General features: G+C 36.9%; 1 pseudogene; it reads left to right on the plus strand.

Moving 5' to 3' along the window:
• The first annotated feature begins 15,208 nt into the window (after positions 1-15,208).
• Positions 15,209-15,810, plus strand: LOC127230878 (60S ribosomal protein L7-like; annotated as a pseudogene).
• Positions 15,811-16,010: the final 200 nt, after the last annotated feature.

A 16,010-nucleotide genomic window follows, 5' to 3' on the forward strand; every position in this document is an offset into this window, starting at 1 on the left:
ACCATCCTTTCTCCAATTCACAGTGCCAAGACACAGTTGATATGTTAAGGCTCTTCTGTATTTTTTATTTGAGTGCTCAGTCTCTATTCAAGTTCTTGTGTTTGTATGGCAATCACTTTATTCACCAAGTCATCTGCCTTGTCTGAGTTTTTTCTTCATACAAATTCTAAGATGCAATATAGTATTTCAGTTCTTTCCTCCATGGGCCTCCATGGTTTATGTATTCCCTAAAACATCATTTAGAAATATTGTTCATATCTTAAAAATACCTTAGGTGTTACATACTCATTGTTTATAAAACATTTGAGTTCTTGTTATATTCACCATGGAATTAAGGAATTTAGTTCTGGCATATATCATGTCTTTATTTATCTTTGCTCTGGGATTTCTGGGGCCAGTATCCAAAATTTTCTCTACCTCCTTTTGCATACATTAAAAGGGAAACAATATAATAACCCTGGGAACAGCCAGTAAGGTCCATTATTAACTTAATAAGCATATTACAAGCAAAGCTTAAATATGAAGTACAGTAAATGTTTTCTGCACTGCCATCTTTACATTAATGAAGATGATGGTGATGGTGTGGATGGCTAAGATGATGCTGACAGTATCATTCTCCTTTGAACATATTAATGGTTACAAGGGAGAATATCATGGAGATTGTGAAAAAGGACACAATGCGATAGGCCATGATTCAGGACCTCACAGTAAAAGACAAGTCAAAAGGAGAGATTCCTGCAGGCAAATAAACGTTTCTCAGCTGAGAGTGTATCAAGGAGTTTCCTAAAATTACAAGCACTTTTTCAGTTGAACCAATTGCTAGTCCTTGTAATGTTGGTCAAACATATTCAAGTGTAAAAAACAAATAAACAAAAAAACAAACAAACAAACAAAACTAAAAACAGTTGCTAAGTATATAGAAGGTTTGAGACCATGGAGTTTACTAAGACTCTAAAATCTAAGTACCACTAGGTTGTACTAGGTTGTACTTCCTAATGAATGTTCTAGAAAGTTAAATTGAGATAAGCAAAGTGTCAGAGCATACTGCAAGAATAAAGAATGAAGAGATGGCTCAGCAGGAAACAGTGCTTGATGTGTAATCATGAAGACTGGAGTTGGGATTCTAGCACCCAGGTAACAATAATCAGGTTGTATGCATATGACCCCAAACTCCAAATTAGGTATAGAGAGGTGGCTTAGTAGTGCCTGCTAAATAACTCTAGAGGAGGAAAATCAGGCCCTAGGTCCAGGAAGAGAGTCTCCATCTAGGGAATAGATGATGAGGAATAAAGGAGGATAATTGGCACCTTCCTCTGGTCTTGGGTGAGCCTGCACAGAATATGTATATGTATCTATATTCACAGAAACATATGTACACATATGAATAAATAATTAAATTTTAAAATATTACTATTAAAATAAGAAGAAAGACATAGTTGTTAGTTTTGCATGCTATTATTAAGCACTATGTTATGAACTTGATACACATTAAGTCATATCACTCACTTTTTTTCATAAATCCATAGAAGTCTTGCTAATATTTGAATGTGAAATGACTGCCATGGGTTCATCGTGTGTTTGAACATCTGATCTCCAACATCTTGGGAGGGATTGTGAAAACAAACTCACAGACAGGCTATGAGAGGAGGGCTTATAGGTGATAGGCTTCAGTTCATTTCTCTCCCTCCTGGACGTTGGAGAGGTGGAGAAGACAATGACAAGAACATATCACTCAGGATAGAAGATGGGCCAATAACCATACATTCCTAGTCCTATAACTATTAGATAGAGTGCATCCTTCTCTAAGTGGGTTTTGTCAGGTTTATGGAAACAACAAAGAAAAGGTAGACTAAAACAGATGGATACTTTCTTGTTTCCATCTTGTAGAAGGGGAAAGAAACAATTGGTTATTGAGATTAATCAATGTGCTCATATATCCATAACTTTGAGGTAACAGATTTATCTTTGAATACCTGAAGGTTGGTTGGAATATATAATCAAAAGACCATGAAATATAACTGCTCTCCAAAGTATTAGGATAAAATTGTGCAAGGACATATTAGCTAAGTTTTTGAGACCACTATTCAGGTTTTGAGTTTGAATGCTTGTTTAGCCACTTGGATTGACTTTCCATATACAATCATGAATTTTTAAAATATAAGGCCTACTATAACTAAACATGGAACTTTTTGTCTTTAAAGAAGGAAATTAAAGAAGATACCAGAAAATGAAAAGTTCTCCATTGCTCTTGGATAAGTAGGATAAACATAGTAAAAATGGCAATCTTGCCAAAAGCAATCTACAGATTCAATGCAAATCCCATTAAAATCCCAGCACAATTCTTCACTAAACTTGGAAGGATAATCAAATTTATATGGAAAAACAAAAGACCCAGGATAGCCAAAACAGCCCTGTAAAATAAAAGAAGGTCAGGAAGAATCACAACCCCCTACTTTAAGCTCTACTATAGAGCTATAGTCCTGAAAACAGCCTGGTATTGGCACAAAAAAAGGCAAGTAGACCAATGGAATCGAATCAAAAATCCTGTGTATAGGACTGCAGATAGACCCATGTCTATTACCATGAACAAAACACAAGTCCAAATGGATCAAAGGCCTCAACGTAATACCAGCCACACTGAACCTCTTAGAAGAGAAAGTATGAGGTACCCCTGAACAAATTGGTAAAAAAGACTGCTTCCTGAACATAACTCCAGTAGCACAGACACTGAGATCAACGATTAATAATTGGGACCTCCTCAAATGAGAAGCTTCTGTTAGGCAAAGGACACAGTCAACAAGACCAAAGGACGGACAGCCCAAAGACTGGGAAAAAAATCTTCACCAATCCTACATCAGACTGAGGGCTGATCCCCAAAATATACAAAGAACTCAAGAAACTAGACACCAGAACATCAAATAATCCTATTAAAAATGGGTACAGAACTGATTAGAGAATTCTCAAGAAAGGAAATCAAAAATGCAGAAAGACACTTAAAAAAGTGCTCAACATCTTTAGCTATTAGGGAAATGCAAATCAAAACAATTCTGAGATACCATCTTATTCCTGCCAGAATGGCTAAAATTAGAAACACCAATGACAACTTATGCTGAAGAGGATGGGGAGAAAGGGGAACACTCCTCCACTTCTGGTGGGAAATCAGTAGGGCTGTTCCTAGGAAAATAGGAATCAGTCTACCACAGGACCCAGCAATCCCCCTCTTAGGCATATACCCAAATGATCCACATCCATGCAACAAAGACATCTGTTCAAATATGTTAATAGTAGCATTATTTGTAATAGCAAGAACCTGGAAACAATCTAGATGCCTCTCAAGTGAAGAATGAATAAAGAAGATGTGGCACATTTACACAATAGAATACTACTCTGTGGGGGAAAAAAATAGGATCTTGAAATTTGCAGGCAAATGGATGGAACAGGAAGAAACCATGCTGAATGAGGTAACCCAGTCACAAAAAAAGAGGAACATGATATGTACTCACTCATATATGGATTTTTGACATGTAATTGACACTGCCAGGGAAACTAGGATACAAGGAGGACTCTAAGAGATTCATATGAGTTCCCTCACCGAAGGGGAAAGGGACAAGATATCCTGAGTATATTGGGAGTGGGGGGGCAGTGAGTGGAGAGGGAGCTAGGAGAAAGAGAAAGGGAGGAGAGGAAAGCATGTGAGACTAGGAGGATTGAACCAGGAAAGGAATAGACAAGATAGATAGAGAGAGAGAGAGAGAGAGAGAGAGAGAGAGAGAGAGCATTAAAGAGGGAGCCATTATAGTTTTGAAAAGAAAACTGAATCTAGAGAATAGTCCAGATACTGACCCCAACTAACAATTTGAGCAACAGTGGAAAGTCTACCTTAAATGTCCTTCCTTGATAATGAGAATAATGATTAACTTATCCACCATCATAGAGCCCTCATGTAGTTGCTGATGGAAACAGAAGTGGACACCCACATCTAAACACTGAGCAGAACAGGAATCCAGATACAGAGAGGAAGGACAAGACCTGGTTGCAGAAACACATATAGACTGCTGACCTGAGCAAGGGGAATTCAAGGACCCTCAGACTGATATCTGGGAATCCAGCTTTGGACTGACTTAGACTCCCAGAACATGGGTCTCAGTTAGAATGCCTGGACAGTCTAAGGCACCTCCGACAGTGAAACCAGGATATATCCCTGGTGCACAAAATGATTGTGGGAGCACATTCCCCATGGAGTGATACTCCCTTAACCTAGAGGCAGGAGAGAAGGCCTAGTCCCTACTCCAAAAGACTTGACAGATTTAGATGACCCCTCCTGGAAGGGATCACCTTACATGTGGAGTGGGGGATTGGATTGGAGGGGAGGGTGGTCAGAGTTCATGGGAGGGTGTCAGAGAATGAATGAGGTAGGGAGGGATGAAGGGAGAGAGAAGGAACTGGAATCTATATGTAAAATAAAAATAGTAAAAAATAAAAAAATGTGAATTATAAAAAAATAAACAATTGAGGGAGAATACTCTAATTTTAGAACTGGCAATAACTTAATCCTAAAAACTAAAACGTGAATGATTTAAATGTGATGAATTATCCAATGTTGTAGTAACTTTATAGACTTGTATTTTTATGATCTTGTATTTCAAAAATGATGAATTAAATTGTCTTTCAAGAAATGTTTAAAATAAAACTAACATTATTTTGAAGTTATGTCTATTTTCCTTTTAGTAGGTGATATTAAACTTGATGAATTTAACATGATAGATAGCTCAAGAAGTTTAAATATTTTCTGATTATTTACCTTTCTATAATTTTCACAGAAAAACTCCTCTGGAAAATGGGCAACTATAGACAATTTAAAAAAGCGTAGAATGCCTGATTGAAACAAACTTCTTCCTTTTTCTTGGTAGATTTTGTATTGCTTGTGTACGTTGTTAAGTGCATGTGCATGACCTATATGCAGTTTATTTATTTAAATGACTTCATTTTTTTTTCAGTTAAAAATTGAATAGTACCAAAGTGGACTTGCAGCTTACTTTGAGGGTCTACTTGCTTGTAATCCTGGCTCTTCATGATGCTATAGTGTGCTTTCTTTTGGGGTGTGTCACAAAGGCATTGGTCTCCAGTATCAGCAGAGCAGAGGTAGACAGTCACAGATGTTAGGAGCCACTTTTTCCTGCAACTATGACACTCATCCATCTTTAACTGTTAATGAGGTGAACTTCCAGTGTTTCTTAGATCTGTATTTCTGACTGTATTTTCAGTTTCCTTCCCTCTCTGTTGACTTACAATCACTCATTCAGCACCTCATTCCATGATGAATTTTCTTGCAAAGCTAGCAATACTTGTTTTTCGTCCTAAGTTTATTCTTTATAGGTAATTTCTGAGTTCCCATTACTCCACAAGGAGCAGTCAAGAGCTGCACCTGGAGGAGATACTCATATTGTGCAGAACATGTGACCTATACTTTTCATACTTGTCATTATATACACCTTCCTCCATTGTTATCTAGTGGTTCTAGTTAGGTACCCTGTTCAATTTTCATCAAAATAAATAAAAAATATTTCTAAATTGCAGGATTTGTTCTCCTTCTTATATTCAATGTATATTTGAGTTTTACTATTAGTTATGGTTATAAAGTTATTCATTATTATAGGCAAAGCAAAGACAAACACCACAATTGTACTCTTTACTTTAGGGTCATGGTTGCATCTAGAAGGAATACATTATTTGCAAGAAACAAGAGCTTAAAGGGAATAAGAAATCCTCTAATCAGGATTTAGTTTAAAAAGTTTGCTGCAATTAAAATATTCTTTGATATCACTGAGGTTTCAAGATGGATCCAGAAATGACTTGAAGATATTAAGGTCAACAAGAGGATGAACTGATCTCATTTATTCTCACCTGCCTTTCCTTCAGAATTCTGCTGGGAGACAGACGTGTACTGTTTATTCTTTTCTTTAAATGAAATGTGTCCTTGCAGAGCAGAGTTAGATACTAGGGGTATCTTATCTGGACACAGTCCTTGCTCTCAAGACCTTACAATCCAACAGGGAAGATAATCAGGAAAGTAAAATCCAGGAAGATAAGAGAAACAAAAGTGGGAGTTAAAACCATGGAGAAGAGCAACCTAGCAGCAGCTGAGGGGTCAGGGAACTTCCAGAGAGGTGACATATCAGCTGGATCTTGCATCTTTCCCAGGAGGAAGCCAGGTAGAATATAATGAAATTCTCAATGAGGAGATTATGTTTAAACTTCCCAGTAGAATCATTTAGGATGAAAGTGCTGTCTTTTTCTTTTGGATCTTTTCTTCTCCCTGAAGCAATTATAGAGGCAAAGCTTCCTGCTTGAAAAAGAATCAACAGGAGCTGACTTGCAGGTGGGGTGTGCCATTAAAAAGCCTTCAGCCAAGCCTGCAGATAGTGGGGTTCCCCCAAGGAGGGGTCAAGGGAGATAATAAGGGTAGGCTATCTCAGGATGCATTTTCCAGACCAAGAGTGAAAACAAGAAGTGAGACACTGTATCAAATAATCTTTCCCCTGAGCAGCAGAGATGCTGAGCAAAGTTGCTGGGTTATCAGCACTGTGAATAAATGTGTCAGCTTGACAGCTTCCTGTGGCAAAGACAAAACACCCTGAGGAAAAGACACTGATCTTGGTTTTGTTTATTCAATTGGGGCTGATGTCCTGCCAGGTTTTGATAAACTTGTTCAGAAAAGGATAGTGATGCAGTTAGTTGCAGTTTCTGGTATTGCAGAGTCCATGCTACCCATCTGCTTTGGGAATGGATCCCAATTGGTGTATATTTAAAATGCAAGTCATCAGGCATTCCTGACTATGGTCAATGATTATAATATGTCTTTTGATGTCTCTAAACTTTCCTTGCCTATTAGTCAGGCCAGGCTATATTTATGTTTAAGAAAGACACTCTATTCCTTGTGAGAGCTGGCTCCTAGTATATGTAATTTCTTCAAGGGAGATGAATTTTTCATTCTTGAAATAGGAGGTGGAGATTCAACAAACCGTTCTGTTGAGATAGAGGTTTGGATTTGAATACTTCCCATGAGCTAACTGATTGCAATCTTATTTGTATTTTATTAATTTGGTTGTGTGTGTGTGTGTGTGTGTGTGTGTGTGTGTGTGTGTGTGTTCAGGTGCATACTTGGAACAATAAAAATGTGACAGTAGAAGCCACCTCTGAGGAGTCAGTTCTCTCCTACCATTTTGTGGGGTTTAAGGATGGGATGCAGATCATCATGCCTTTGCCCACAGCTGGGACATCTAGCAGGTTCCAAATCAGAGTGATTCTGTTCTTTTTTATGTATATGTGTCTGTTTGTATGTATTTTCCCCTTCCCTTTTCTCCTTCCAAATTCTTCTATTGCTCCAACAACTTTCTTTTAAACTTGTGGCCTCCTTTAATTGTTGTTTCACATGTATGTTCACGTATGTGTGTTACATAAATATAAACTCTCAGTCCATTTAATGATATATGTATGTCTGTGTTTCAGGAATGGCCATTTGGTATTGGATGGCCAATAGGTGTGGTCTTCTCTCCAGGGGATTGTTTTACCACATAAGCCTAAGGGCACAGTAGTGGCAAACATACATTGGAAGTAAACAACAGCTTCTGAGAGTATTTCTTTTCAACATGTATATGTATTGGGAATACTTAATTTATGAATGAGTAGAGAACAGGAAAACTGATGAAAGGGGAGGGTGGCTACCCTTTATATCTGGGTCTCCTGCATGTTCTTTGGTATCGGCATAATAGTTGAGCAGGTGAGCGAGCTGTCATTCTATATAATTAAGCTTGATAATGGTCCCATTGTTGGAGAAGGTATTTTTGGATACAGCAAAGCTGTTGACATAATTTATAGTCTTCCACTTCAGTAGCACTATACTGAAGCTCGGTGAGGCTCACATTTTAGGAAGTATTTATAGTAAACTACAACTACCAAAGTATTTCAAAAAAGGCAAAGCAAGGTGAGATCACTGGTGGTCTTAAAACTTGAGAAAATAGGTTACGAAAAAATGCCATCAAATCAAATCAAGCTCACTTTGAACCAAAACGGTCCCAAAGCCAATCTCCTTGCACAGTTTCTGATGTCATTCAATGAGCAGGCATCTGGATCAATAAGATTGTGTGGTCCATACTCCAGTTTAAGATGGTGTTGGGAAAGTATATCCATTCACTTACTCATACATGCTCTTTCAGCACAATACATAATAATTTAGATATTTTAAGTTTTATTCAAAACCAGCTTTTGTGCAATTACTTTGCTCAAATGTAGGCTAATTCAGATATTTTAAATATATTTAAAGTTGGCTAGCACTTCTTAAGGATTCTAGTGGGTTAGTGGTATGAAAAGTATATTTGTTTATAATAATTTCATTACTCATTATAAAAATAAAGAGGGCAATGCATCTGTAAGATATCACTAGTTATTGATAGCTAAAAATGTTCTTAAATGTATATGTTACCATTTCCTTTATTTTGTAATTTTTGACCTATTACTGAATCTCATCATCATCACCCTTCTTTAATAACAGATCCTCTTTGTCAAGTAGACTGGATTTAAACTCAATCACTTCTAATGGTCTTTTCAGAAAGGATTAAATAAGAAAGTAATTCCATTCTGTTGTTTCCTGTTTAAAAAGTTTTTCAATTAAAATATAATTACATAATTTCTTCTTATTCACCCCCCCCCTTTACCTTCCTTTCGTCTTTCCAGTGTAATCCCCATTGCTCTTCCTTTCAAATTTTTTGGTCTCTTTCCCTCTAATCCATATATATATATATATATATATATATATATATATATATATATGATGGGAGATGTCATTCTGTATATGTTTCTCATACTGGTTAATAATAAAGCACTGTTGGCCAATAGGAAAGAAAGATAGGAGGGACTAGGAGACAAGGAGGAAATAGGAAGTGGTGAGGAGGAGTCAAGATGGAGAGTCAGGAGAGAGCTGGACGCCAGCCGCCTCCCCGGTAAGAGAAGGCCATGTGAAAATACATAGATCAGCAGAAATGGGTTAATAATTAAGGCAGAGCTAGCCGATAAAAAACAAGTAACCGGGCCAACAGCATTGTATCAAATACAGAGTCTCTGTGTAGTATTTGGGGCTGGTGGCGTGGCGGCGGGACAAGACCAGCGGCGGCAGGCAGAAAAACCGTACTCATTACATATATATATATAATAGGTGCATTAGTTGGCTTTTACTATCTTGCAATGGTCTTCAGCTATTGCACAGAGAATCTTCTTTGATGGAGGTTTAGAGTTATACTTACATGTGAATATAAGAATAAATCTTTATAGTGCGGTTAATAATTACACTGATTTAGTAAAGTGAGTTAGTAGTTTATTCCTCTGAGACCTAACAACCCTAGCAACTGGCTATGTTTCCAGTACTAGGCATGATTTCCCTCCTGTTGAGAAAGATTTGAATTCAATCAGATAGCTGTTGGTTGCTGCCAAGACAAGGGTGCTACTATTTCACCTTAGGGTTATCATGTCATTCTGGGGAAAACCTGCTATTTATGTTGGTGATACCAACCCATCACTTGAGTCCTGTAAGGAGTACTGTTTTTCTGCCTGCCGCCGCCCGGTCTTGTCCCGCCGCCACACCAGCCCCAAATAACACACTGAGACTCTGTATTTGATTTTATACTGTTGGCCAGGTACTAGTTTCTTATCGGCTAGCTCTGCCTTAGTTATTAACCCATTTGTGTTAATCTATGTATGTCCACGTGTTCTTCTTACCGGGTGCCGGCTGCCGCATACTGCTCTCTCCTGACTCTCCATCCTGACTCCTCTTGCTGGCGTGACTGGGACAGGAGAGGATCGGGTTGAATTTCCTGGTGTTCATCTGTCTAGGTTGTAAGTTATTTCTCCCTGAATAAACATCTATTCGGCCTATTTGTTTATCCTGATCCTTATTTACCGCAATAGAGTCCCATGACTGAATAAAAGGAAATTGAATGATGAATACCACCATTCACTGTTGTCTGCTTCATGACTCCAGATGCAATACAGCCAGCCATCTAATGTACTTGCTTCCACAACTTCCATAATATAACTTCTGTGTCATGGTATAGAATCTACCATGGTGAACTATACCATCAAACTGTGAGACCCAATATACCCTTTCTTTCTTAAATCTTTGTCTCCGCAATGAGAAATGTAACTAATGCAATTCTTATTAAAAATCCCTGGAAAAAATTCATTGAGAAATATCTAGTGAACTCCCTAATTATTTCCTGTTATATGCTCCACAGATGTTTTGGAAACAAAATCATTTCATCTGAAGTTTAAATCACTGTACTGGTAGCAGGTGGTAGAGTGAGGAGTTTATCTGATACCTTTAGGTTTTTAGTGTGTTACTTCCAGTCTTTATACCACCACACCAGTTTATTTCATTTAGTTTTGTAATTCAGGTTCACTTAATGATGTTTAATAATAGTAACTCATTCAACAGAAATATTGGAAAGGTTAAGCAAGGTGATTGCCTTGTAAATTGCCTGGCAAAGAGTTAGTTCAAAGTAATTTTGTTCTTGATATTCATGTATTCATGGAGTGTTATTTCTGAAGTAAACTTTACAAAATGACATGACATGATACAGTATCCAAGCACAAAATCTCCTGTCCAGGAAAGTCTGATAATATTTCCTAATAATGCCTATTTACATTATCCTGATGAGTTAAGATATCTCTATAACAAGTAATATTTTCTTAAGGCAAAGGAACCTGTCTAAGGGCAAGAAAGTGAGAAAAGATTGGGAATAGAATAAAAACAATCAATGCTTATTATTAATTAGGTAACTCAATGTTAGCACTTCATTCCAGTGAAGGAATTCTAGCTGTATGTGTAAAGGGGTAAAATGACAAGGACACATAGATATGCACACTTAATACTCTATGACTCATAAGTTGAGAAGTATCTGTAAAGTTACCTGCTCTAAAACCTTATCAACTAGATATCTGAATTGTGTCTAGATGCATTCAAAGGCTTTTAAATATGAAAGGATAATGGTATTTGCTGCATATTGGACAACCACTGATGAGCACAGACATGAATGTAGAAGAATGTATGTGGGAAACATATGGTTTATAGTGTTCGTTCCTCACTCCACTCAGCATGCCAAACACATATGTGGAAAATCACTTCAGATGATTTATTATTTTCCTTTTTACAAGTTAAGTACAATTATTTGTCTCAATTTAAAGGATATCTCATTAATAGCATCTTTGTTTCTCCTTTTTCTAGTGATGTGGTGAAACTTTATCTCTTTTTTATTAGAGGGGAAGTTTTAAAGACAGCAAATATGGGAGATGTACCTAGCAGCATAGATTGCAGTAATATATGAAAGTATAGCTAAAAGAAGAAAGACACCAAACTCAGAAAGATGGAATTACAATTATCTGTCTTTAATCATTCTATAAAATATGTATCCTGAACACTTTTACTTCTGGTTGTTTATTGGAATTTTTTCTACTTGTTTGCACATAGTTATACACTCATTGTATAAATAGGAAATGTTTTAGAGATTTTCAAAGTTTGAATTTAAAACAAGCTAGTGCTGGAGGTACCCTTGAACAAATTGGTACTGGAGACTGCTTCCTGAACATAAAACTCCAGTAGCACAGACACTAAGATCGCCAATTAATAAACGGGACATCCTTAAACTTAGAAGATTCTGTAAGGCAAAGGACACAGTGGACAAGACCAAAGGGCAGCCCACAAACTGGGAAAAGATCTTTAGCAATCCTACATCTGAATGAGGATTGATTTACAAAATATACAAATAAATCAAGAAACTAGTCTCCAGAACACCAAATAACCCTATTAAAAATGGGGTACAGAACTGAATAGAGAATTCTCAAGAAAGGAAATCAAAAAGGCTGAAAGACACTTAAGAAAGTGCTTAATATCCTTAGCTATCAGGGAAATACAAATCAAAACAACTCTGAGATAGATACCATCTTACTCCTGCAAGAATGGCTAAAATTAGAAACACCAATGACAACTTATGCTGGAGAGGATATGGACAAAGGGGAACACTCTTCCACTGCTGGTGGGAGTACAGACTTGTACAGCCATTTTGGAGATCAGTAGGGCAGTTCCTCAGGAAAATAGGAATCAGTCTACCACAGGACCCAGCAATCCCCCTCTTAAGCATATACCCAAATGATCCACATCCATGCAACAAAGACATCTGTTCAACTATGTTCATAGTAGCATTATTTGTAATAGCAAGAACCTGGAAACAATCTAGATGCCCCTCAACTGAAGAATGAATAAAGAAGATGTGGCACATTTATGCAATAGAATACTACTCTGCGGGAAAAAAAAAATAGGATCTTGAAATTCGCAGGCAAATGGATGGAACAGGAAGAAACCATGCTGAATGAGGTAACCCAGTCACAAAAAAGAGGAACATGCTATGTACTCACTTATATATGGATTTTTGACATATAATTGACACTGTCAGGGTAACTAGGATACAAGGAGGACTCTAAGAGTGGTCCCTCACCGAAGGGGAAAGTGACAAGATATCCTGAGTATATTGGGGGGGGGCAGTGAGTGGAGAGGGAGCTAGGAGAAAGAGAAGGGGAGGAGAGGAAAGCACATGAGACTAGGAAGATTGAACCATGGAAGGAATAGAGAAGAGGAGAGAGAGGGGGGGGACATGAGAGAGTGAGAGGGACAGAGAGTGGAAGGGAGGGAGGGGGGAGAAGGAACATGAAAACTATGAAAAAGAAAGAAATATTTAATTGAAAATAAAACAAAGTAAAAAAAATGTCTAACTGTAAAGATAAAAAACATAAAATAACCTAGTGAATATATGATGGATATTTATGAAGTTTGAAAACTTATATACTCTAATCCTTTTGGTTTGTAGAATATTGTTTTTATAATACCATATATTTGATACTTCTCAGACTTTGGTCTAAGAGAATGTATAAGGAGTGTTAACTTTCTCATTTTTATGTTTGGTAATCAACACCTCCTGAGTATTAATGAAACTTGCCTACAAACTCAAGTAACCACAAAATGAACAAAACCAATGATTGCCATAAAGTTATACCTTATGTATCTGACTTTCTACTTGGCACAATATTGCTAGAAAGCCAAATCTGTTTGCCCACTGGTTCGTAAAAATGAAGTTTTATTGAGCACACTGTCACCTGTTCTGTCTTGACTTTAAGAAGTAATGGCATATTTGGGGATTGTGAAGGAGGCAATTATTGTCCTAAGGGGGAAAAAAGCAGTTGTGATCTGAATCCCCACATTATTTGAAAATAGAAGGAGGCCCTCTACCTATTATCAAGATTTACCAAATTTTCAGTCACATTTCATTTACACTATCTTCTAATGCTAAATATGTTGTAACTAAAGTAAAAGGTATGATTTGTGATTATGAAATATTTGTTTGTGTATATTACATTTATTTGCATTGTTGAAAATGGAATAAATTCTACTAAGCCCAGTTGGATGAATTACATATTAGATGTAATGTGGATTCTCATTGCCCAGGTCTTCCTTTCATTAAAAGGAGACTTGGTGCCAGAAGATGTCTCAATTACCCTGGCATTATTAGGAAAGTGGCATTCTTTTCCTTGCAAATCATGTCTTTTCTTCTTTCTCTATCCCCATGACTTAGAGTTGTTGTCTCAGGCATTTCATTAGGAATGAAATGTTAACTGTTTAAATATCACAGTTTGTAGTCACAGATTGGTCAAAGAGAAGAAGAGAAAGCACATAGGACTAGTTCCTACATACAGACAACTAAGGAATACTGACAGTGAGAAAAATAGTCTTCTTCAAGGAAGGTAACACTAACTGGTTATCCAATATCAAGTGGTCATTCCTAAAAATAGATATACAAGTAACATTATACAAACAGAGCAGGTTGTATTTAGGAATATTTATGTATATATACACACATTCATTCATGTAATAACTAATGGGAAAAGAGGTCATGAATTTGAAAGATGTATATGGGAGGGTTTGAAGTGAGGATAGGTAAGGGGGATAAGATTATATTATAATCTTAAAAATAAAAGAAATAATTGTAGTGGGTCTTTCTTTATCATGCAAGCCAGTTCCCAAATAATGATATGGAGACTATTACTAATTAAGAAATTCAGCCTATAGTAGCTCCTAAGTAGCTCCTATAACTTAAAATATCCCATCTTTATTAATCTATGTCCTATCTCATACAACCCATCCTGCTTCCTTCCTGTATCCTCATGTCTTCCTTTTGTGTCTCTATTCCCTCCTTCTATTTCCTTCCTGCCCCACCTATACTTCCTGCCTAGCTATTGGCTATTCATCTTTTCTTCAAACCTATCACAGCAATATATCTTCACACAGTGAACAAATACCCAACAACAGACAATCAAAAAGTAAAGATAACTGAAAAATAAATTGATTAAAATGTAAGTAAATGAAACAAATTTTTGCTTCCAACTTCCCAAGCCTTTTTCTTTCTTTATGTATTCAGTTATTTTATATATATATATATATGTATATATATATGTGTGTATATATATGTGCATATATAATCAGTAATAATTTAAAATGGCATATTATGTAACAGAACACAATATGGTTATAAAGTTACCCTTATAATAATTATCATTTGATAATCAGTAAGAAATGATAACATATGAAAATAGTTTAAATGAAAAAACTGTACTCTAATGCTTGAAAAATGGAATAGTTAACACATGATTAGAAGTGACAACCTGGGGTTTATGCAGAGTTCTTAACTTACAAATACATTATAATACAGAATAAACAATTTGGAAGACATATATTTTATCTTGCTTCACATTCCATGAGACATTACTTTCTCTATATGGCACAGTCTGGTATGAGGCTCCCAAGGGAATACAAATTAACCTGGATGACGTAATCCTTCAGTCTTAGTCTCTCAGGGGCTGGGTTTTCAGGCACAGGTGATCATCCAAAGTAGGAATATATTTTCTCTTGAAAATTCTTTCGCCTCTCTCTTCTATTTTTCCCACGACTGGAAGGAACCATGGAGGCTGTGCTGGAGAAGAAAAAGAAGGTTCCTGCTATGCCAGAAACCCTTAAAAAAAAAAAAAAAAAAAAAAAAAAAAAAAAAGCTAAGGAATTTCGCAGAGCGCTTTTGGAAAAAGACACTCCAGAAGGCACCAAGGAAGCTTATCTATGAAAAGGCAAAGCATTATCACAAGGAATACAGGCAGATATACTGGACAGAGATTCACGTGGCTAGGATGGCAAGGAAAGCCATATGTGCCTGCAGGACCCAAGCTAGCATTAGCCTTCCGAATCATATGTATCAATGGTGTGAGCCCAAAGGTCCACAAGGTGTTGCAGGAGCTACGTCTTGGTCAGATCTTCAATGGCACCTTTGTTAAGCTCAACAAGGCTTGGATTTACATGCTAAGGATTGTGGATTCATACATTGCATGGGGGTACCCCAACCTGAAGTCAGTAAACAAGCTTATCTACAAGCATAGCTATGGCAAAATCAATAAGAAGAGAATTGCCTTGACAGACAATTCCTTGATTGCTCGATCTCTTGGTAAACACGGCATTAGATGCATGGAGGATCTGGTCCATGAGATCTACACAGTGGGAAAACGCTTCAAGGAAGCCAACAACTTCCTGTGGCCCTTCAAACTGTCTTCTCCATGAGGCAGAATGAAGATGACTCACTTTGTGGAAGGTGGCGATGCTGGCAACAGGGAAGACCAGATAAACAGTCTTATTAGAAGGATGAACTAAGGTGCTGCCTGTGGTATTTTTTTAATACGGTCAGTTAGTAAACAGTCACAGCTTGGCAAACTGAGAAAAAAAAAAAAGAGAAATTTCTTTCAATAATAATTAAAATGGCGTAAATATTGCTTGAAAGGTGAACAATTCTTTTCAACTTAAACATTATTCTAAACTTACTTTTTAAAAATTATTAGAAGGGAATAATGAGCCCCAGAAACTGGTAAATAGT

Source organism: Phodopus roborovskii, unplaced genomic scaffold (genome assembly GCF_943737965.1).
Source record: "Phodopus roborovskii unplaced genomic scaffold, PHOROB, whole genome shotgun sequence".
Taxonomy (NCBI): Eukaryota; Metazoa; Chordata; class Mammalia; order Rodentia; family Cricetidae; genus Phodopus; species Phodopus roborovskii.